The sequence below is a fragment of the Cervus elaphus genome, chromosome X (assembly GCF_910594005.1).
Source record: "Cervus elaphus chromosome X, mCerEla1.1, whole genome shotgun sequence".
Classification (NCBI taxonomy): Eukaryota; Metazoa; Chordata; class Mammalia; order Artiodactyla; family Cervidae; genus Cervus; species Cervus elaphus.
The window spans coordinates 45107757-45133760 of record NC_057848.1 but is presented as its reverse complement, the minus strand read 5'-3'; the positions used below and the strand labels follow the sequence as shown (position 1 = coordinate 45133760).

At 36.1% G+C, this 26004-nt stretch overlaps 1 long non-coding RNA gene across 1 annotated transcript in view; it reads right to left on the bottom strand.

Moving 5' to 3' along the window:
* The window catches only part of LOC122689454, a 176562-nt gene that overhangs the window by 5719 nt on the left and 144839 nt on the right, over positions 1-26004 (bottom strand). The window contains exons 3-5 of the long non-coding RNA XR_006339816.1: positions 23420-23556; positions 19886-20046; positions 10800-11023 (exon numbers count right to left, since the gene is read on the bottom strand). This is a non-coding gene — a long non-coding RNA (uncharacterized LOC122689454). The remainder of the gene's footprint in view (positions 1-10799; positions 11024-19885; positions 20047-23419; positions 23557-26004) is intronic.

The window sequence follows — 26004 nt, the reverse complement described above, 5'->3', positions numbered from 1 at the left end:
AGAACTCTTGACAAATCCCTCTTATTATTTCTTTATTCATGCACACACAAACCTTTTCTCCATGCCCAGAAATAACTAATTTCCAAAACAGTATCATCTGAGCCACAGAATGATGTAATAAATAATGGGTTTCTACCAAAAAGACCAGGATGATAGTCCCCAATTTTGTTATCTTATGAGTGTATGTAAGTAATAAACCTCTTTCATTCCAACATCCATCAAACTGGAGCTCGTGTATCAATACAATGTTTGGTGAGAATGTAGCAGCCACAGTGGAAAACAATCTGCCAGTTCCTCAAAAAGTTAAAAGTTAACATGGAAATACCCTATAATCCATCAAATTTACTCAAATTGAAAGCAGGTATTTAAATACAAATGTACAATACAGTTTATAATAGCTTATTCATAATAGCCAAAAACTGTAAACAACATGAATATCTATCAACAGATGAATGGGTAACCATTTGTAAGATATACACACAACACCCATAGACAAAAGGAATATTATTCATCCATAAAAATGGAATAAAGCACTGAGATATGGTATAATATAAATGAACCTTGAAAAAATTTTGCTAAGAAGCAAGACACAAAATGTAACATTTAATTCTAATTATATGAAATATCTAGCATTGGCAAATTTTATGGGAAAAAAAGTGGGAAAGGATTATTTTGTCTAAAAGATTATCTTCAAATATGTCTTCTATGAAGATTATCTCCAAACATGAATCCTTAGCCTCACATACACTAAGACTGAGGCTAGATATCAACTATTTGAAAAATTGGTATCTTAGATGAAATTCCAAAACTTGTGTGAAAGTTTCATCCAAAAAGGGAATGAATTCTTGATAAGAGTGTGTAAAATAGTCACTCTCTTTCTTGTAGCATCTAAATTAATCTAAAACACCCAGATGGTTGACTTATTTTTTCTTTTTCCATTCAGATATTTTTCCTTCTTTCCTCGAGCTCTAGTATGTTCTCTCTCCCTCTAATATTAAAAGCAAAATCAGGACAAACAAAATCTCCCAGAGCTTCCAGGAAATAGACAAGGTCAATGTAAACTGATCCTAAAAATATCCTCTAAACGAGTGTATATTTTCAGTTTTTAAAGCAATGTAAACCCCAGTGTAATGTAAACCCCATTACTATGCCAACAAAGGTTTGTCTAGTCAAGGCTATGGTTTTTCCAGTGGTCATGTATGGATTTGAGAGCTGGACTGTGAAGAAAGCTGAGTGCCGAAAAATTGATGCTTTTGAACTGTGGTGTTGGAGAAGACTCTTGAGAGTCCCTTGGACTGCAAGGAGATCCAACCAGTCCATCCTGAAGGAATCAGTCCTGGGTGTTCATTGAAAGGACTGATGCTGAAGCTGAAACTCCAATACTTTGGCCACCTCATGCGAAGAGTTGACTCATTGGAAAAGACCCTGATGCTAGGAGAGATTGGGGGCAGGAGGAGAAGGGGACGACAGAGGATGAGATGGCTGGATGACATCAATGACTCGATGGACATGAGTTTGAGTAAACTCCAGTAGTTGGTGATGGACAGGGAGGCCTGGTGTGCTGCGATTCATGGGGTCACAAAGAGTCAGACATGACTGAGCGACTGAACTGAACTGAAATAAAACCCCAGTGTTACCATTAAACTGGAATGGTAAACATACTGTCCTGGAGAAGGGAATGGCAACACACTCCAGTATTCTTGCCTGAAGAATCCCATGGACAGAGGAGCCTGGCGGGCTACAGTCCATGGCTTTGCAAAGAGTCAGATACGACTGAGCAGGCAAACACACTGTACCACTCACATGCCCATTTTCACACTGGTATATGTAAATAATTTATTGATTCATATAAAGAATCTAAGCATTCAAATAAAGAAATTTTATAATTTATTGCAAATACTTTATATAATGATAATTAAAACAAATGATTGTCAGTTTTACACACATTGCCTTTTATACTCACCTTCTCTGTAAAACTCTCCCAGTAGTTGTCATGAGAATTGCTCAGAAGCAATAGGAAGCCCCAACTGCATTATAACATTGCTGCTGCTGCTAAGCCACTTCAGTCGTGTCCGACTCTGTGTGACCCATAGGCGGCAGCCCACCAGGCTCTGCCGTCCCTGGGATTCTCCAGGCAAGAACACTGGAGTGGGTTGCCATTTCCTTCTCCAGTGCATGAAAGTGAAACATGAAAGTAAAGTCACTCAGTCATGTCCCGCCTCTTAGCAACCCCATGGACCGCAGCCTACCAGGCTCCTCTGTCCATGGGATTTTCCAGGCAAGAGTACTGGAGTGGGGTGCCATTGCCTTCTCCACATTATAACGTTACTGATATTAAAAAACAGCATTGGGTCATATGGCAGTTCTATTTCCAGTTTTTTAAGGAATCTCCACACTGTTTTCCATAGTGGCTGTACTAGTTTGCATTCCCACCAACAGTGTAAGAGGGTTCCCTTTTCTCCACACCCTCTCCAGCATTTATTGCTTGTAGTCTTTTGGATAGCAGCCATCCTGACTGGCGTGTAATGGTACCTCATTGTGGTTTTGATTTGCATTTCTCTAATAATGAGTGATGTTGAGCACCTTTTCATGTGTTTGTTAGCCATCTGTATGTCTTCTTTGGAGCATGTATACTATCTATGGTGAAACAGATCACCAGCCCAGGTGGGATGCATGAGACAAGTGCTCGGGCCTGGTGCACTGGGAAGACCCAGAGGAGTCGGGTGAAGAGGGAGGTGGGAGGGGGGATCGGGATGGGGAATAAGTGTAAATCTATGGCTGATTCATATCAATGTATGACAAAACCCAAAAAAAAAAAAAATAAAATAAAATAAAATAAAACTAAATTAAAAAAAAAAAAAAAACAGCATTGGACTCAGTCTCCTAAATTTGAACCCATCTCTACTCTGAAAAGGCTGTTAACACCTTAGATCCAGTGAGTCTGAGAACCATTAAATCTGTACTAGCCAGAATGTATAAATATGTATGCACATTTTCATTTGTATATGTAAATATCTACACAGTCCCTGCCCCACACCTTTCCAGCTACCTCTTCAAGAGCATCTAGTACTGTGAATGAAAGCGGACTAGAATAGTTCTCAGCTCTGAGATGTGCTCTCCAGAAAAAACTAAATAAAATCTGCAGAACTGTAAGTTATAGGCCTAGACGTAAGCCCAGCTACATAGCTCTCCACAAATTACAGACTTAAAGAATTGTTTCCTTCTTTAAAAAGTGTCTCAATGCTTAGATACCAAAGCGAAAGATTCCTCAGAAACACGGCAATAGGGAAATGATATCCATGCTGAATACGAATGTCCTAAGTGTGCAATTATTCTATTAGCCCACAGAAGAATACCTATTCTACACTGTCTTTTTTTGTGTGAAAATATAGAGCAGGTCTTATTATTTGGCATTACATTTTTCTTTCAGTTATCTTGGCACTACTCTCAATAAAGAGAGAAGATTTGGTTAAGTGTGAAATTACAGTTATCCAATTGAATAAATGCCTGCTGTTTGCACGTATTTCAAATTCCTGAAAAATCTGACAATAGCCCAAAGGACTCCCCACTAAAATTTAGATAAAAGAAAGTATAAACTTTCAACAACAATTAATCATGCATACATATATATGTAAATGTGTATGTACAGTTTGGGAGAGAAAAGGTCTTGCTAAAACAATCAAAGGTGAACAACTCAGGAGCCTACAATCCTCATTCCTCCTAGGGGTTTGAAGTGGAAAATAGGAACTGTAATGGCTACAACTTGAAGTTTAAAGATACTTTATCTAGTTCTGACTCTACCATCTTCCACTGATCACATGGCTACTGCTTTAGTGTGTCCAACCTGATTAATATTATTTTTTCAGAAAAAGTAGGAAAAGAAGGTAAGGGAAATTATGATCATAATACAAATCTCATACACATATTTTAATGATACATTTCTATCTTTCCTGGGTGAATTTGAAGAGAATTATGAAAAATGAAAAAGTCAATTCCCAAAAGGTTATGTACTGTATGATTTCAGTTATATATAACATTCTTTAAATAACAATATTATACAAAGAGTAACAGATTAATTGTTGCCAGAGAATAAGAAGAGGTCGAGGTGGGAAGGAATGATGAGAGTGGATGGGGCTATATAAGAGGGATCCTTGTAGTGATGGAAATGTTCTGTATCTTGATGGTATCAATATCAATATCCCAGTTATGATGTTGTATTACAATTTTGTAACATCTTACCACTGAGGCAAATTAGGTTAAGTACATGTGGAATTTTCCTGTATCATTTCTTACAATTCCATATAAATATGAAATTATCTAAAAACAAAATTTTAACTAAAAATCAATTACAAATTATCCTACAAATAATAGAAAACTCAATTTTAAAAACAATATTCATAAAGAGCATAAAATATGAAATATTTGGGGATAAATATGATGTGCAAGACCTATACACTGAACACAACAAAACATTGCTGAGATGCACTAAAGAAGAATTCGTTTAATGAAAAGTGATCTTGTGCATGGGTTAAATTCCATATTAAGATGTCAACCCTCCACAGATTCTAGTATACATTTAAAGTATTCCCAATCAATGCAAACTAGTACAGCCACTATGGAGAACAGTGTGGAGATTCCTTAAAAAACTGGAAATAGAACTGCCATATGACCCAGCAATCCCACTTCTGGGCATACACACTGAAGAAACCACATGTACCCCAATATTCATTATGGCACTGTTGACAATGGCCAGGACATGGAAGCAACCTAGATGTCCATCAGCATACGAATGGATAAGAAAACTGTGGTACATATACACAATGGAATATTACTCAGCTATTAAGAAGAATGCACTTGAATCGGTTCTATTGAGGTGGATGAAACTGGAGCCTATTATACAGAGTGAAGTAAGTCAGAAAGAAAAACACCAATACAGTATACTAATGCATATATATGGAATTTAGAAAGATGGTAACGATGACCCTATATGCGAGACAGCAAAAGAGACACAGATGTAAAGAACAGACTTTTGGACTCTGTGAGAGAAGGCAAGGGTGGGATGATTTGAGAGAATAGCATTGAAACATATATATTATCATATGTGAAATAGGTCGCCAGTCCAGGTTCGATGCATGAGACAGGGTGCTCAGGGCTGGTGCACTGGGATGACCCTAAGGGATGGGATGAGGAGGGTGGTGGGAGGGGGTTTCAAGATGGGGAACACATGTAAATCCATGGCTGATTCATGTCAATGTATGGCAAAAACCACTACAACATTGTAAAGTAATTAGCCTCCAATTAAAACAAATAAATTAATTAAAAAATAAAGTATTCCCAATCAAAATCTCTCTAGATTTTTATGTGAAAATTGACAAGTTGGATATAAAATTCATATGAAAATGCAAAGGCCCTAGAACAGTCAAAATTTCAGTATTATGAAGCTTTATGACAATGTGGTATTGGCCTAAAGATGAGACAGATTAAAAGAATGTAAAGTACAGAAACAGATCCACACATAAATGGGCAAATGATTTTAAACAAAGGCAGTTCAGTAAAGAAAGAACAACCTTTTCAAGAAATAGTCCTGGAATAACTGGATATTTATGTGCAAAAATAATAAACAAAAACCTCACATCATGTATAAAAAGTGTCTTAAGATGAATCATAGATCTGAACACAAACATAAAGCTATGAATCTTCTAGAGGAAAATGTAGGAGATAAACTGACAGATTTAGGCACGTATTTCTCAGATACAACAATGTGTGCATGCGTGCTAAGTCTCTTCAGTCATGACCGACCCTGGACCCTATAGATTGTATCCAGCCAGGCTCCTCTGTCCGTGGGATTCTCCAGGCAAGAATCCTGGAATGAGTTGCCATGCCCTCCTCCAGGGGATCTTCCTGACCTAGGGATTGAACTCACATCTCTTACATCTCCTGCATTGGCAGGTGGGTTCTTTACCACTAACACCATCTGCGAAGCCCAGATAAAATAATGCAGTATGCAAAATTCTAGGATACATCCCCAGCACCACTACCACTAAGATCTCTGGCCCCTGTTACACACACCTTCCCCCAGTTTTTCAAACTCTTCTTCAAATCGCATTTACTTTGTAATCTATTCCAATGTTGTTTCTATACTCATCACTCTACTGAAACCACTCTTGCTAAAATCACAGCTACCCTCGTTGTTGAATCTAATGACTCCTTTTGTAATACTCATCCTAAAACCAATTGCCTCCTTTTCAAGATCTTCTTCTCCCTTGCTTTATATAAAAGCACATTCTCCAGATTTTTCTCCTTTCCAATCTCTTTTGATGGCTAGTTTTACTTTTCTCATTCCTTAAATATGAGTGGGGTTCTATTCTAATTTCTTTTCTTTCTACTCTATACACTCTCCCTGGTGTTCTGGTGTTCAATCACTATCCATATGTTGATGAATAACATTTATATCTTCATTGCAAATTCTCCACAAAATGACAACCCACTCCAGTATTCTTGCCTGGAGAATCCCATGGACAGAGGAACCTGGCAAGATACAGTCCATGGGGTCGCAAGAGTTGGACATGACTTAGCGACTAAACCACCACCACCCAAATTCTCCTCTACATTCCACTCACATATCCAACAGCTTCGGAAATAATTTCAAAGTGACATCTCATTGGAAAACCTCAGTTATCACTCCAATTCCATAATTCTTTTCCTACAGTGTTACCTCGCTTAGAAAATGGTGGTCGAAGCCTTGGCTGATGCAGTTCACCCTTGTGAACTATAGTACCAAAATCTGCTCAATCTATCGTCACTGCCACCAACACTAGTCCATGCTTCCATTTTGTTTCATGCTGATTGTTGTAGTGTTAGTCACTCAGTCTTGTCTGACTCTTTGAGACCCCATGGACTGTTGCCCAGCAGGCTCCTCTGTCCATGGAATTGTAAAGCAAGAATACTGGAGTGAGTTGCCATTCCCTTCTCCAGGGGATCTTCCCAACCCAGGAACCAAATCCATGTCTCCTGCATTGCAGGCAGACTCTTTACGGTCTGAGCCACTGGGGAAGCTCTTGTAACACCTTCCTAAATGATAATACACCTCTCCTTCTGTCCTTCCACTCCACTCTGCCCTACTAGTTGCACAGAGCCATAAGAGTGAATTTTGAAAACATATACTTGTTTGTGCCATTCCCTACTTAAAATCATTCAATGGTTTCTCATTATAATCAGTATTGAATCTAATACATGGCTTTACAGTCCTTATTGTTTAGCTTCCCTCCCAAGTTTTACCCACTGTTACTACTCCCACCTTCAGGCTCTCTGCTCCAGGAATGAATTTTCAGTTCCTGAAGATCCTGAGCTTGCTCTCACCTCAAAACCTTGCCACATTCTGTTTCTTCCACAAAAGCACATTCATTCTTCCTTTCTTCTCTTGGCTAACTACTACTTATCCTTGTGTCTCTCTATATGTTAAGACTTCCCTGAAATCCAGACTGATTGAGATGCTTTTCCTCTCTGTTTACAGACTACACTGAACTTCTATCTTAGTACTGATCACACTGCATTTGAATTCATTTACTTGTTGCTCTTGTTTACCATTAAACCACTAGAACTTGGCAAAACTATCTGACATATAGTAGAGGGTCAATAAAAATTTTCTGGTGAAAGGGAAGGGGAGACAAAAGGAGAGGGAAAGGAAGGAAAACTCTGAAGAGTCAGTTTGGAAGAGTCACTCTCTTGCTGACCTTTCATTAGGTTCAATTATCTCAGAAAACAATCTGATATTTGCTTAAAGTAAAAAATATTGCTTTTAAAACTCTCCTACTGAAGGAATAAATAAAAGCTTCCCACACCCAAATTCTTACCTCTACAATCCCTAATTCGTGATCACAATATAAATTCAGACATCAGCCTTGCATTTCCCAAGTCTGCCCACAATAATGTATTAAAGAACCATCAATATCAATTAAAAGTTGTGATTTTCTTGGAAGAAAGTCAGGACTTTACTAATAGCAATGTAGTTTATCCAATATTGCATGGAGGCATGGGGAATATCACTAATTTCTCAGATATCATATATTACTTCAGACAATTTTTTTTTCATTTATTTTTATTAGTTGGAGGCTACTTACTTTACAATATTGTAATGGTTTTTGCCATACACTGACATGAATCAGCCATGGACTTACGACAATTTTTTTTTTCTAAAAAAAGCACAATTCCAATTTCCCCCAATCAATTTACTGCACTTTTCAGGTTTTTAAGAAATCCTTATTTGCCTCATACAAACTGTATTTATGAGTCTCACAGGTTAATTTTATGTTACTTAAAAACATTTTCTTTAAACCACTTTTTAAATTTAACACCATTTAACACCATTAATTCCATTACAAGGATTCTCATTAAAGGCACTAAGTGGAAAACATGTTTATCCAAATTCATAAACAAATAATCGATTTTTCACTCTTCTCTCAAATCATTTTCCAGTGTGTATTGCTAAGCTTTTTCATTATAATTGATTCTATACAGCCTTTCTTCAGATATTTAATCCAGATTCTTTGTGACCTTGGGCTCTATTCTCAGTAATGCATTTCATTCCAGAGGTTTCCATCTTCTTGGGAACATGTTGAGATTACTTTTCAGAGTTCAAGCTGAATCATACACCTGAGTAACTCCAGGCAGACAAGGTAACACTCTTAAGTATCAGCATATCTCCCCAATTAACTTCACAAAACATAAATATTGTTGCTCCTTACTATGATTATCTCAAAATCCTACACTTCACTCAGTATGACAATCTCTAGGTCCTTCCATGTTGCTGTAAATGGCATTATTTCTTTCTTTTTAATGGCTGAGTAGTAAGAGTAAAAAAGTAAGTCAGACAGAGAAGAAATATTGTTTGACATTCCTTATATGTGGAATCTAAAAAGAAATGATACCAATGAACTTACAAAACAAAGAGAGACTCACAGGCTTAGAGAATAAACTTACGGTTGCCAGGAGGAAGGATGAGGGGAAGAGAGAGGGAGTTTGAGATGGACAGGCACACACTGCTATATTTAAAAGGGATAACCAAAAAGGATCTACTGTCTAGCACAGGGAACTCTGCTCAATATTATGTGGTAGTTTTGTTTGGTGAGGAGGAGAATGCATTCTCATATATGTATGGCTGAGTCCCTTTGTTGTTCACCTGAAACTATCACAACATTGGCTATACCCCAACACAAAATAAAAAGTTAAGAAAAATCTTATGCAGTCTGTACAAAAGACCAGAGGGAAGAATGACAAAAGCAGTATTTGTTACTTCAGGTTCTTAGGAATAAGTGATGTCTATAGGAAGCCAACTCCAAGTGCCTGAAAAGGGGGGAAATCCTGTTAAATCACTTCTTTGATTTATTAGTTTGTCTACAGGACACAAATAATCCAGTTCCACTGAGCTCTGTAACTGAATTGACCATTTCTTTTTTTAAAACAGAAAGTGAGAGCAGTAAGACCACAAGGTTTTCTTCAACTACTGCAATGAATTATTTCTGAGTAATGAAGCAATCTCCAGATAGTTCACCTGATTGAGTAGTACAGACAATTCAACCATATCCACTGTGAACACACTCTTTTAGCAGAATTGGGCATAGGGGATCTATATATCATCTTGTATCCAACTAGATAATACACATAGACACTGGTTGCTTCTAGAAGGCTTTCCACTCTTCAAGAAATGGTCATTGCTGAATGTGCACCTTCTCACCCCAATCCACCACAGTCACTGCTTTATTAACTGATCTAGCTTCTTGTTTTCATTTACAGTTTTAAGTACCCCCCCCAAAGAATAATATATTGACTTGGGTACATCAACGTATTTCATTAAGAGTCTCCAAGTATTTCTGCGAAATAGTCATTCCAATTGACCTGTGAAATTATAAGAATTTATACATAAGTAGATGGTAGCACAGAATGAACACAAGTATTGAGAGTTATACCTAAACTCAAACCTAGATCAGCCACTTAACAACTGTAACATTTTGGGCAAGTTACTTACATTTCCCAAAATCCATAGTCCTCATCTTTAAAATGAGAATAATAATGATTTCATGGAGTTACTATGAGAATTAAGCACAAGCATATGGCATATGGAAAGTGATCAGAAACTCATGGTTCCTTCCCTTCCAGCTTTGTAAACTTTATTTAGATTTGGAATTTTACAAGCACTTTACAAAGTAGCATAAATCTTTTGCTTTTCTCTAGACAGTATAAATAGTGTTTTCTCACTGTATGTAACCAACACAGTAGCCGCATTTGATTCTGAGTCCTAACACGTTGAAGGACACATCCAATGCAGTTATACTATTTGTTGAGACTCCACTAGCTAAGCATTTCTCTTGCTCCTTGTAGCTGCTGTCATTTCTTTCACATTAAATGGTTCTGGTAGCAGTGATGTTCCGCATTTGCAATCTCCATGAAGGAGCAATTTAGAAAGTCTAATAAATAAATAACCATTCAGCTACGCTCCTTTAATTTTCATTCCTCTAAATCCAGACAGTGGCAATAATTGAAAACTCCTAAGTGCTAGAGCAAGGAAAGATATGAGAATATTTTTGTGGTAGCATACTCAGTTCTACAATTCTACAATGAGCAAAAATCTCTAGACCTCATAGCAAACTGGTCTCTATATAAAGGCTTTGACAATTCAATGTTGTCAAAGTGCCCACAAAATTATAACTCTTGTGTAAGTACAGGAATATAGGACATGCATGGGTTTTGATATTCAAGGGGAGATATTATTGTTGGTAGACAATTATCAAAGGGTTTCTTACCTGTATGCACATCTTCTCATCAGAAGCACTGGGAGGTTTTGTTCTGGACTATTTTCTCAAGGATGTTTATATAGCAAACAACTTTGGAAGATGGAGAAAGTATCTTCCTCCAATGCAAAGGACAGAGTTGTTTGCTGTTTGGGATAATAAAGATAATATCTTCCTCCAGTACCAATGGTGGGGAGTTTAAAATATTGGGGTTTCCTAAGCTCGGGTCCTCTCAGCTGCAAAGAAAAGAAGACAATTCATCAATCACTATGGATGGATCCTTTACTACTGGAATTTTTATTACTCTCTTACCTTAATTATTCCAATTCTCCAAAATAGCTTCCCCACCTCCATTTTGGAGCCTTCAAATTCATTCTCCACAGTAGTCAGATGAGCTTTACAAAACATGAACTTAATCATGTTTCTTTCTTAAACTTTCAATAGTTTCCCATTACCCTAAGGATGAGGCTCAAACTCACCAACTAGGTTACAAGATCTTTTTTAGAAATTATTCATTTATTCATTTTTGGCTGTGCAGGGTCTTCATTGCCGTGCAGGTTTTTCTCTAGTTGCAGCGGGCGGAGGCTACTCTCTAGTTGTAGCGTGTGTGTTTCTCATCGCGGAGGCTTCTTTTGTTGCACACCATAGGTTCTACGTTACACAGGGTCCAGCAGTCGTGGCATGAGACTCAGGAGTTGTGGCTCCCAGACTCTAGAGCACAGGCTGAGTACTTGTGGTACATGGTCTTAGTCGCTCCCTGGCATGCGGGATCTTCCCGGTTGAGGGATCAAAACCATGTCTCCTGCATTGGCAGGGGGATTCTTTACCACTGAGCCACCAGAGAAGCCCTTGACTTACAAGACCCTTTGTGATCTGGTCTCTGCTGCACTCCAGAGGTTCACATCTCCTATTCATGCCAGTGCATTATGCATATTGTATTGAATTCCCATTGTACTGAGTGCCTTTCAGTTCCTTAAAAGCCTCATGATCTTCTTCATCTCTGGGACTTTGCATATACTGTTCCATCTGCCCTGAACTATTTCCCATCTTCCCAACCTCTTTCCATTCATCTAACTCTATTTCTTTAGGCTTTAACCTAGAAGGAGAAAAGTGTTGGACAGTGCGTACCCTTAAATACATAACATGCACACACACACACACACACACACACACACACACACATAGACTGTTGTTCTGGGTACATACTATTTGCTCCTTCCTCTCTGATAATGGGGCCTTCAGTCCTTGCCAACAAATGTTTATTGTCTGAGCTCACATACACAGAACAGATTGGTGACTGCCCAAGGCAGGGAGTAGAAGGAGGGCAAAATGAGTGAAAGGGTCAAAAGGAACAAACTTCCAGTTAAAAGATAAATAAGTCATGGAAATGTAGTGGACAGCACAGGGACTATAGTTAAGAATACTGTAGTGCATATGAGACAGCTGCTGAGAAAGTAGATCTTAAAAGTTCCCATCACAAGAAAAAATAATCTGGTAACTATGCAACAGGATGGATGTTAACTAGACTTATCGTGGTGATCATTTCACAACATAAAAATGAATCATTATGTTGTACACCTGAAATTAATATAATGTTATATGTCAAGTATATCTCTGTAAAACAGTTTGACTTTTTCATAGCTGCATCATTGCTATTTACTAATTTTATGGTGACTGCAACTAACCAAAACTGCTATCAAGAAAATGTCTAATCTGAAATCATGAATGACACCTTCATTTAGGAGTGTTTAATGCTCATTGGGAATCAAAGCAAGAAATGACTATTTTCTTCTTTAAAACTATTGTTTTTGAAAAGGCAACACAATAAACCTATTAGAATGAGTTCCACAAGATTTGTTCATTGCTGACACTTTCCTAGTGTCTTGATCTTGTCCTAAAGTGTGTCACCCATGACCTCAGCATTGTCGGGAAACTTTAATAAACAAGATTATCTCTCTAGGAATCTTGCCTAAGACTATTCTTACATAACTCTGGTCCGAACTCATAGGCTTTATTTTCTTTCCTCTGAGCTTTGTACTGAGACTTCAGTTGTTGAGAAAAGACAGAAACACTACTCAAAATCTTTTATGTTTCTGCCAACTCCCCTCCAGCTAAATTCTCATTAAGAGAGGCCCTATCAGTGGGTTCCATCACATAAAATGACCAACATTTCTTCAGCCTGGATTGTGAGCTGAGGTTACAAATTGTTTAATGAACCTGAGAACTCAGCACACAGCAAGGAGAAACACTTGGCTGGCAGACACTAACATTTCCTACAGAGAAAAAAACAAATAAAGCTTTTTTTTTTCCTCCAGAGAAGCATATTCTAAAATCCTAGAATCATGTTTGACTACAGATGTACAGAGAATAAAGATCTTATATAAGTTCCAGGAAGGACCAGATCCACTTTGAAAGCTGTTAAGATTCAAAATAATAACAAAGTGAAGGAAGAGGAAGAACAGAATTGCAGATCATTCAAAGTATTGACTATTTTCACTAATGATGAGAAGTACTGGTATGGAAAGAAAAAAACCTACCTACAGATAATGCAATAAATATCCTAGCTATTTCAAGCCTTTGCCAAGTTAGGGGAAAATACTAGGTTAATATAAAATAACCACTCAGACATTTATTTATAATTATGTAGGCTTTAGTTTCTCTTACCAATTCAATAGGTGAACTGAATAAATTATGAGGCAGAAAAACAGTACCAAATTAATGATGGAAGAAAACAAAAACCCTGGAAAATCAGAATGTGATGGATTTCATCTGTTCACCAGCTAATGTAACAAATGCAACCCAGACCACAGAGGGTTGACCTTGTTTTCAGTTCGAAGTTTTTGAACTTCAGACTAAGCATCATGGATTAAGTTTGATATGCTATCATTAAGCTTACAGCCTTCTATTTGGAATGTTTAGAATCCTTCCTGTGTCTCAAAATGAAAGGAAGTTCATGCCAATGTGCTTCTGATTCATTTACACTGACTCATTAAAATGTATTTCCTTCCTCTTGTGATACGTTATATACAAAGAGTCATTTGACTATTTTGATGAGCCAAATTAACATGTTCACCCTTGTAGAAATAGGAAATAACAGAAATACCATTTTTTTGTGTGTGAATACACAAGTCATAGTTGATATTATTGACAGATCTCAGGTTTAAGTGTTATAGATCATTTAAAAAACAGTGTGATTTGAGGAACATGCTACAACTCTGCCTACCCCAATCTATTCCATTCCCACCAGTGTCCAGGCTCACTCCTGCTGAGCCAGATATTCTTACTATCAATCAGTAGACTGCTTCACAAGATATATCACAATTGTTCTTATATTCCAAAGGCCATTGTTTAAATGGACAACAAAGATCACTATATCAAATTAGTATGTTTTTCCTCTTTAAAGGTAGAGTGCTGCCTTTCAGCAAAGGCAACAGAAAAGTATTTTGTTTTTTGGTGTGTTTTTTTTTTGACAAGTAAAGTGTTAAAGTGGCCATGAGTCTACCAGTAAAAAAAAAAAAAAAAAAGCAAGTAAGATGACAACTATGAGAAAATGGCCAAAATACTGTGAAGATCAAGCCTTCACACAGTACAATAGATGGCTATGGTTCCAATTTTCCAGTTTTCTCTTATTATATATAGCTGCCTTAAGAGATTTCAAAGAAATTTTATATGTGTGCAACCATCAGGGACTTAACTCTTATTCAGAGCATTCAGAGATTTAATTTGGGAATTGTTGTAGCCTTTAAAATCTCCATTTTCATACATTTGAATATGTGTGCATGTCATTCCTTTACTATAAAATACAGAGTTGAATGGAAACTAACTTCATCTCTCAAAGAAATTTTAGCAAAACTGTCATAATTTACATGATAGTGAACTACTGATGAGTTCACTGATTAATTATTTTTACTCAGGACAGAAGCATCCTGACAACTATCTTCTAAAAATTGATTTTTTTTCTGATCAAAAAAGTAAAATAAGCACTTGGTGAAATACTCAAATAACAAAAATACAAATGACTAGAAACTTAAATTTCCTTGCAATTCCACCCTTTGATATGATAGGATTCAATTTGAACACTCGTGACCATTTACAAACTGGCTGATTTCTATGGGTGAACTATGTCATACATATAATTCCCCTAAGAGCTTTCAAGCATGCACTGTGTACTAGTGAGGTATAATAAATGAAGTGAATACAGAGCATTTTACCACTGCTTGAGTATATTATAAGTCTATATATACAGATCATGTAAGCATATAAACAAAAAATGTTTATATGTGTAAACATGAACACATATATACACACATGCACCTGTTTGCTATAAATAAGCATTTTTTAATGAATCCAGACCCTCCGTCAATAAGACATTCTCCCAAACTGCTTCCCTCAGGAGTATCATGCCTCTGTACTACATAAACATTCCAACCAGAAGAAAGGTATGACTAGTCTTAATGTTATTTGTTTAAGGTATTTAAACATATTGAGTCAAACTTCAACAATTCAAAATTAAATGAGCATCTCCTTATTTTCTGGGATCTAGAGCACTCTTGGACAGGAATAGCACATATATATATGTCTATGTGCATATATGTGTATACCTGTTTATAAGGTTAACTGGTGCAATACAGAGTGAAACACAATACACTACTTCTTCCAAAAATAGCTCTGTTAGCAGATATATCATGATATATGTGAAATATAAATACATAACCATTGGTACTATTCAACAAATGACACAAAAAAATTTTCCCCCAGTCCATACTGCATTATGCATATATATATATATATATATATATATATATATATGTCTTTCATATATACATACATATATATATATATATATATATATATATATATGTCTTTCATATATACTTATTTCTAGTCTCAGGCCCTAGAAATTCTGGACATCCCTTGTCAGTCTCTACCAATTAGGCAAATGGATCTAATCAAATTGTCAACCATGGGACTTCCCTGGTGGTTCAGTGACTAAGACTCCGCACTCCCAATGCAGGGGGCCCAGATTTTACTCCTGGTCAGGGAACAAGATCCCACATGCTGAAACTGAATGTTCACATTCCACAACACGGGATCTTTATCCCGTGTGCTGCATCTAAGACATGGTGCAGCCAAATAAATAAATAAACATATTTTTTTAACATTGACAACCACTCTTTTGCTATTTAAATACTGTGCATATAGAAATAAATAAGGTAAAATCCTTGCCCTTAAGGAGCATATGGCCAGTTGGGAAGATAGATAGGTACATTGATAATACAGCTTAATAAGTACCAAGAGAGAGCAAAAAGCAGGCGGCATGGGATTACAAGGGCTTCCCAGGTGGCTCAGAGGTAAAGAATTTGACTGCCATTGCAGGAGATGCAGGTTTGAGCTCAGGGTTGGGAAGATCCCCTGGAGAAGGAAATGACAACCCACTTCAGTATTCTTGTCTGGAAAATACCATGGACACAGGAGCCTGGTGGGCTACAGTCCACGAAGGCACAAAGAGTTGGACATGACCAAGTGACTGAACACACACACAGGATTACAAAGATGTCATATTGACTCAGACTAGAAATGAAGGGGCTCAATGAAAACTTGGGCTTCCTGGATGGCTCAGTGGTAAAGAATCCACCTGTAATGCAGGAGACATGGGTTCAATCCCTGGGTCGGAAAGATCCCCTGGAGAAGGAAATGGCAACCCACTCAATGGACTTGAATTTGAGCAAACTCCAGGAGCCAGTGAAGGACAGGGAAGCCTGGTGTGCTGCAGTCCATGGGGTTGCAACAAGTTGGACATGACTTAGTGACTGAACAACAATAGCAATGAAGACTTACAAAAGGAGATGTGATCATAGAAGTAATTCCTGAATTCCAGCAGAGATTTACAGACAAAAGAATATGTGCAAAGTTATAGACACAAAGAAAATACAACACACTAAAAGTGTACCTTGTTATGGCTGAGGTCAGATCACGTCAGGTCTTATATATCATTTGAAAGTGACTGAATTTCATCCTGAAGAGAGCTAAGCTTGGCTCTTCTCCATATGATCTCAACATCCAACAAGCTAGTCAGGGCTTTCATTGTTATTCCTGAAGCCATTCCTCACTACAATTCTAGAGATTTTTCCAAGGAAACTACAGTCTGGTTAACAGAGATCAAATTCTGCAATGCAGAGAAGTCATGGAAATTTTAAGGTAACTCTGAGTAAAAAACGTATCCCACATTACTACGATTGAGCACAACTCCTTACACAGAACACATTTCAGCCCTATCCTGTGTATACTGAAAATAGATATTAGAGCAGATTTTTAAGAACTTATAATTGATCAGGAATATATTCCTAACATGTATTAGTCACTTGGTGACATGGAAAATAGAACTCAGATACAGTCACTTATAAAACAGAAAAATATTCCTTTGTAACATTCTATGGGTTTCTATTATAGAACTACAGAATTCAAGGAGATAGTGAGAAAACAGGGATCAGAGATTCATTTTGGATTATATGAAAGCCTGGAAAGCCTGAAGAAAAACTATTAAGCAAGAATCTGAGAAGGCAAGGAAGAGAAATCTTGGGGAAATATATGTTTTACTTTCAAAGTAAGGCAGAAGAGATAAGTGAGAAAGGAAAGATAGTGTTCTGAGCCCACAATACAACATCAAGGACAAGCTCTGATTCAGAACCTCAAGATCTGAGACTGCATCTCAGATAGTACTTAGACTGTATGTGAATCAACAACGGGGGAAAAATGCAAAGCCAGAGTGGGTATGAGATCAGTATTTGGATTAGAACAGTTGGAATGGTCATCAAGAAGAAATTGGAATTCTAAGATAGGAAGATTTTTTAAGAGGACACATATAGTCATAAATGAAGTTAAACTATCAGACCCAAATAAATTATACTCCAGAGAAATAATAGTAATGCTAAACATGACAAAAATAGAATTTCTGGAAAAAATCTGTCTCAGTAGCCTTAATGTAAAAAAGTCGGCAAAATACAGACTGAGTGCTGGTAGAATTAGATTTATTTGTATTTGAAAGATCTCACAAAAATTTGGTTAAGTAAAACAGTGTCAGCTTGGAACTTCAGTCACATTAGGTAGTCATTCTCATGTAAAATTTTTATTATTTGGAAGAAAATTTTGAAGTTTGGCTCATTAGTTCTGTTGACAGAATCAAATGAGAATAAACACAACAAATGACAAAAACCAAAAATATTAGCAAGATGAATTATTCCTAGGATTACCACAGAATCTTGCCCTTGGGTCTAAATAATAGTAAAGTGTTCAAGTAAAGACTGAAGAACTTCATGGAAACAAAGCCCTTAATATGAGTCAGCATGGAATATAGCTGTTTAAAAATAGACGATGTGGTCCTGGGATGAAATCTAATAAATATGTTTAGTAAAACAAAAAAGATGATAGGCCTGTTCTATTCTGGGATAGCCAGACAAACCATTGGACTATCTGGGTTAGATCCTTTCTGGACTCCGCAGTGGCAAACCACATATTCAAAGGAACCTGAGCAAGATGGTGGAGGAGGGGTGTCAAAAACCATATCATGTGAAGAACAGTTGAAGGAAATGGGGAGACTGAGCCCAGAAAAGGATTATCAGTGATTTCAAATCTCTGTTGGACTATTGTATAGAAGAGGAAATTACAGTTGTTTCAGTTCCCCTTCATGATTAACATACAGTTATGAGAATGTCAATTTTGGTCCTATATATTGATATGATTTTCTAATGAATAGACATGTTCATAAACAAAATCGAGAAGTTGCATAGATAATGTGCTTCTTGCCACCACAGGCAATAAAGTGAAAACTGATTAACTTAGAATGTTAGAGTCTAAGAGTCTTGAGAGTTAGAAAGAACTTTAGAGATGATCTTCTAGTCTCATACTTTCATCTTACATGTATAAAAACTAACCTAGAAAAAATAAGTGACCTGTCCATGGTGTATAGGCAATACTTAAATCCAGGTTTTTTGACTCTAAGTCAAGTGCTCTTTTTACTACATGAGGATATCATTATCTGATGAGGTCTTAGTCAGAAACCCTACTAGAAAGAAAGGTTCCCAAATAAGAGCGACTCCAAGAGAAACTTGATTTTGCTGCCTGTTACACTAAAAAAGTATTCTTCCTCCTTCCCTCAAATGTGGTTCACTATGTTGCATAAATTCTTTGGCAAATGGTAATAGAAGTTATTTATTTGCCTGTATCACTGTCTGTCACATTCATTTACATCACTTATATAGTCCAAATCATCTGCTTTGTATGGACTAAGAACTTCTTGTCCAAGCTATGCCATGAAATTCCCTGGGAGACTTTGATAACATCTTTTTCCTTTCTGGACTTCAGTTACCTCCTCTATTAAGTGAGAAGATTGGACTAAGTAATTTCTAATGGCTCCTTCAGCTCTGACCTTTGATAATTCTACAGTAAATAGCATTTCATTCTATTGAAAAAATTAAGTCACATAACAATTAACAGCAATTCAAAATCATCTAATTTTAACATATAATTTATTTTAAACAAAATATGTGTATTTATTTTAAAGTAACTTACTATTTCACTGACATATTTATTCTGAGTTACAGTTACCTTCCATGCAGTGTCACCTATTCTAATGAGTGATTCCATATAATGTTTGATAAGTACCTTTTATAAAAATGATAAAACAGGACTAATATTTACACCAACCATGTTATAACTTTCTGCTAATGGACAGAGTAGTTACAATTCCTGTGACATGATCTGATCCAAAATATATCTGGGTCTATGTAATAGTAAGCAATGTTACCCTAAGGCTCTATTGTCCTTGACTAAAGATTGATTTTGAAACAGTCAATCTTTAAAAGTCAGCATCCATATAAAAATTAGTCCTGACATTCCTCCCTGAGAGTTACATTTGCTGAGCTTGTGTTCAACTTTCAGTTTTAATTCTGCCACTTAAAAGTGAAAATTGCCAAAGCAAACATTTGGTTTCAAAGAAAGTTATCTCTTTACCAAGTGAGCCAGACACCAAAGACATTGCCCTGTGTTAGTGAAATACTTCTTTTTATATCATGAAATGAATCCAGTTCTCCAAAACTTACTTTTACCATACTCTAGTTTCTCAGCACCAGAATCTTTGTTACCAAGAGTCATTTCTCTTGTTCATTCATCTGTGTTTCCTAGTAGACCATGAAAGCCAGAGGTTTAGCATCTTCTGTTAACAATTAATCTCCATGAACATCACCTGAGCTAGCCATCATCTCTGGAAAAAAAAATAGGACAGTTAGACAGGAATGATGGCACACAATGATAGATTAAAAAGTAAAAGTGATAATATGATAAAGGCTTGGGTACATTCTCAAAAATTATGCTGTGTTTGACAGCAGTGTAATATAGTACAGGGGCCAGTCAATTTTTTTGCAAAGGGCCAGCTAGTTAATATTAGGCTTTGTGGGCCATATGATCTCTATCACAACTACTCAACTTGCCACTGTAGCATGAAATCAGTCATAGGCAGTTAGGCAATATATAACAAAATGTGCATGGCTATGTTTCAACAAAATAGGTGATAGATCAGATTTGACCCATGGACTGTAGTTTGTCAACTCCTGATCTGATGAAATGACTCTGAGAGATGGGGGCTCAAATAATAGTCAGAGCATTTATTAACCCAGTAACCCTAGGCCATTTACTTATTAACATCTTTCTGACTGCACTTTTTTGTTAAATAAGGAATATAGTATCTTGTAGGGCTGTCATGAGCATAAACTATGATTGCTACAAACTGAACTGTGTCCCACAAAAATTCGTAAGTTGAAGCTCTAATTCCCAATGTGAATAAATTTGGAGACAGAGCCTTTAGCAAGTAATTAAGGTAAAATGAGGTGATAAAGGTAGCGCCCTAATCCAACATGGTGCATGAGCAGCTAGAAAATGAAAAATTGACAACAATATACATATCTCAAAAAGGAAACAAAAATCATCCAAAGATATTCAAGTTCTCCTTTCAACCAAATAAATTAAGGGTTTGGATTTCTAAACCTTGGCAAATATGAATAAGGTTGCAAAAAACATTCATGCATAGGTTTATGTGCAGACATAGGTTTTCAACTTCTTTCAGTAAATGCCAAAGTTCATGATTGCAGGATTATATGATAAGAATTGCTTAGCTTTGTAAGTAACTGCCAACATATCTTCTAAAGTGATTGTACCATTTTGTACAAAAAATGAGAATTCTTATTGCCTTGCATTCTTTACAGCAGTTGGTATTGTTAGTTCTGTTTAAAGCCATCCTAACAGGCAAACAGTGGTAATTACTGTTTGACTAAAGGTGAACACTCTTAAAATAAAGAAAATAGAAGTTCCAAGCAAAAAAAATATATATATATATTATAATAAAGATCTAAATGGAAATTATAAAAATGAAAAATATAGTATCCAAAATAAAGACTTCACTGGGGTGGGCTCAGTAGTAGAATGGACACGACATAGGAAATCATAAATGAACTTGAAAACAGCATTGATTAAGGACAATTATATAATCAGAATAACAGAGAGAAACAGATTTTAACAAAATGAACAGAGGCTAGTAACCTAAAAGGCCTAATATTTGTGTCAATGGAGTCCCTAAATGGGAGCAGAAAAAAGACTGGTAGATAAAATATATTTGAATAATAGTTGAAAAATCTTGAATTTAATGAAAGGCATAAATTTATAGATTCAAGAAGTACAGCATACTACAAAAAGGATAAACTACAAGAAAACCATGTCCAGACACATAATCAAACAGCTGAAAATCAAAATAAAGAAAAAAAAATCTTGAAAGCATCCAGAGAAAAATTCTCTTACATACAAGAGAATTTGCATAATTGGTGAATGAGAAACCACATAAGCCAAAATATAATAAAACATTTTTGAAGACCTAAACAAGAACTGTCAACCTGGAATTCTTCGTCCAGGAAAGTTAAAGATATTTTCAGGTGAAATAAAACTAAGAGAATTTGTCACAATCAGATATAATTGCTAAAAAAATTCTTCAGGCTAGAAAAAAATGATACCAGAAGGAAACTTGCTCCAGGAGTAAAAGAAGATTGACAGAAAAGGCAATTATTTGGGCAAAATATAAGAGTATTTCTTTCCACTTAAATTCTGTAAAATATGTATGGTTCTTGAAAACAATTAAAACATTTGTCTGAGGATGGGTTTTAATATATGTAAATGAAATACATATGGCAACTGTAATTTAAAGGAGGAGGAACCCTACATTTTACTTGAAGTGGCACAATATTAACTCTAAATAGAATGTGAAAAGACAATATGTATATTGTTGTAATTTGAGCAATAACTAATTTATAAGTGTATATATAGGCAAAAAGATTCATTAAAATGGAATACTAAAAGCTATTCAAATAATCAAAAAGAAGACAGGAAATAAAAAATAGAAAAAAATGGGGACAAACAGAAAACAATGAATACAAGTATATGTAGACCTAATCCAAGAAAAATAATGAAATATATAAATAGTGTAAGATCACAAATGAGAATATAGATTGTTAGATTGAATTTTTAAAATAAGAACTATATCCTCTCATTAAGACCAAACTATATGACTTCCATAAGAAACCCATTTCAAAGAAGAAGATATAGACAGGTTAAAAATAGAAGACTGGAAAAGGCAATACCAGGCAAACACTTATCAAGAGGGAACTGGTTAACTATACTGATATGAGACAAAGCACATTTATATATGAGGGAAATCAACAGGGATAAAGAGGGATATTACATAATGATAACAGGGTGATTTCATCAAGAAGAAAAAATCCTAAATGTACATGCAACTAACAATAGGGCTTTTCAACTCTTAATTCTAGAGCAACTAAACATTCATATATAAAAAATAAACCTCAATCTATAGATTATTTAAAAATTATTTCAAAATGAATCATAGACTTAAATGCAAAATGAAAAAGTATAAAGCCTAGAGAAGAGAACATAGATGAAAAATCATTACATGCTTGTCTGGAAGAGTTCTTAGATATAATACCAAAGCATAATTAAAGAGAAAAAAATGACCATTTAGAATTTATCAAAATTTAAAACTTTTGCTCTTAAGAGGATGAAAAAAATAAGCTTCAATCTGAGAAAAAATAATTACAAATCATATATCTGACAAAGGATTATATCCAGAAGATATAAAGAGTTCTCAGAGATCCAAAATAAGGAAACAAAAAAACCTAATTTTTAAAATAGGTAAAACACATGAAGAAACATTCCATCAAATAAGTTATATGGATGGCAAGTAAGTACATGAATAGGTATTCAGTCTAGCTAACTACCAGAGTAAAAAAAATACAAATAAAGATCTTGATGAGATACTGTTACCCAGTCCAAGCTCACTCTGCTAGCCACACAGGAGGCCAATGAGAGATGAGGTGTTGAGGCAAGGAAGAGACCAGCTGACTTAGAAGATGGCAGGCTAGCACCTCAAAAATAACCATCTTGTCGGGGCCTGCATATCACATTCTTTTATGGATTAGTGATGGGGGGAGGTGAGGAGATGAAGTAAAAAAATAATTTACTTCCTGCAAATATCTCCTAGCCTCAGGTAGAGAGATGTGTTAGTTTCACTTCCTTACCATCATTTCATGGGTGGTGTGAGCAACTGGAGCTCTCAAACATTGCAGATGGGAATGGAAACCGGTACAGCCACTTTAGAAAACAGTTTCTGGTAATGTTTGATATATACTTCCCATGTGGCCCAGCAATCCAGCTCCTAGGTATTTATGACAAGAGAAATGAAACTTTCTGTTCACACAAAAATCAATTGAGAATGTTTATAGTAGCTTCATTCATAATCACCAAAAAATGGAAACAACCCAAGTGTCCATCAACAGATGACTTTATAAACAAACAGTGGTAAAGTCATACAATGGGATACTAATCAGCAATAAAAAGGAATGGGTTACTGACAAATGCATCATGAATGAATTTCAAATACAATATATGCTAAGCGAAAGCAGTCAGACTGAAAAGGCAATGTACTCTAGGTATGACTTGATTCAGAAGACATTCTGGAAAAGGCAAAACTATCGGAACTGAGAATGGATTGATAGGAGTTAAGAATGGGAGGAAAGGTTTGACTACAAAGGTATAGCATGAAGGAGTTTTCTTGGGATGGAGAAACTATTTCCTATCTTGATCTTGACAATGGTTTCACAATGCTACCAATTGTCAAAACTGCCAAAACCAATTGACATAACTGTATGCTATAAAGATTACATGTAAGTTTAACATATGCAAATTTTATTAAAAATTAGGGTGGAAAAAAGTGGGGATCATAGTCCTATCTACATTTACATTCCAGATGAACAACATCTCTGGACAACTTTGAGTCAGATATAATCGTATGTTTTGTTTATATGGCTTTTATTTTCATTCTGGATATACTTCTATAATTTCTATGCTGCAAAATCTTAGTGGTGTTGATCATTAACTGGGCCAGCATAAATTAAATCTCTGGCCTTTATTTCTGTCCTATTGCCCTGAGTAGATAACGCACTTCTGTGTCTGATAAGGTACTTTGGCCTTTACTTCAACCTAGTAGACAAAATGCCTTCTACAAAGAGGGGCACAGCACAGCTTTCAATGTTTTCAGCTCTTTGTGAACAGGTATTTATGCAGAGTCAGTATGCAGTGTATTTATCAAGAAAAAAACAAGCAGTCTTAAAACTTGACGACTGGCAATTCTATCTCCTGCATAATCAAATGAGAATATCTGTCATTTCCAGTTTTATTATAAACTCTGAAAATACTTTCAACTACTGCAATAACTTTCAGATGAGACTCTTAAGGAACTTGCTGCTGCTGCTAAGTCGTTTCAGTCATGTCCAACCCTGTGCGACCCCATAGACAGCAGCCCACCAGGCTCCCTCGTCCCTGGGATTCTCTAGGCAAGAACACTGGAGTGGGTTGCCATTTCCTTCTCCAATAAGGAACTTGCTGCTTAAGTACTAAACCAGATTTTTTTCAAAACCTGAGATCCTCTCAAGTAAAATTTCTTACATTTGTATATTGCTGAACAAGTTTTAAAATGCTCTCATGTTTAATACCATTAGGTTCTCCTAACACAACCCCAAATGCAGCTCCAGAAACTTAAGTGATATGCACAAAATTACACAGTTCAGAAGTAATGCAGGTGGGCCCAACATTCAGCTCCTGGGACTCTAATGGAGTTCTCAGAATATTTCAATGTAAAGCAGAAAGTAATTTTAGATTCACTTCTTCTTGAAGCTTTGTTTCTCTTAATTTGGGAAGACAAATATGCTGAAAAGAATTGTAATCATTCTTGGATGATTAAAGAATGGTGCTTCAGGGTCTTCAGGGTCAGCGTCCTCAATTTCCTGACCATCACCTTTCATGATACCCATGATTATTTATTATCAGGGAGAAGAGAAGAGTGGGCAGCTTGGAAGTTAAAGTAGGGGTCCTGGAGACTCATCCCCCGACTGGAAGACCTTCAGCTTGTCTCTCATCTCAAGTGACTGGAGGTTCTTTGACCTCTGCTACAATCTCCCAGTTTAGAGGACTTTTGCTTAATTCTAGGCATGTCTAATTCCCCAGACACTACTTTAAGTGCCAGTTTTCCAGATTTTGCATAATATCCTTCCCAAAGAGGAACTGCAGTCCCTGCATTGACTATTTATTAAGGGGCCAGAACTCCAACCTGTGCATTCTCAGTTTAAGTCCTAGCCTATTTCCTAAAAAAGTCATCGTTACACAAGTGTTTTGTTTTGTTTTGTTTCTTTGAGGCATAATTGACTTATGGAACCATTTTGAAGCCCATTTTATTTCAAGTGACTACTAGAGTGCCAAGTATATTACAGAAGTTCAATACAGATTTGTTGCATAAATAAGTGAATGAATCAATGAAGTATAAAACATTCTTTATTTTGAGGTCAGAAAGTTCATACTTAAAGGCATTTTGATAATTACTTGCTGCTAGGAGAAGGAAGTGGTGATCACAATCTCAAGGACAGTGAGAAATATCTGTAGGTGGTCAGGTAATTAAAAACAAACAAAAGCAACTGTAGCTATAATTGTGTTCTGATCCATACTAGAAGGGAAGTCAGCAATCTAGGATCATGGTTCAGTAAATATATTTTAATGAACATAAGCACTGAATAACTTTCATTTTCCCTATTTTTAAAAAATGACACTCACA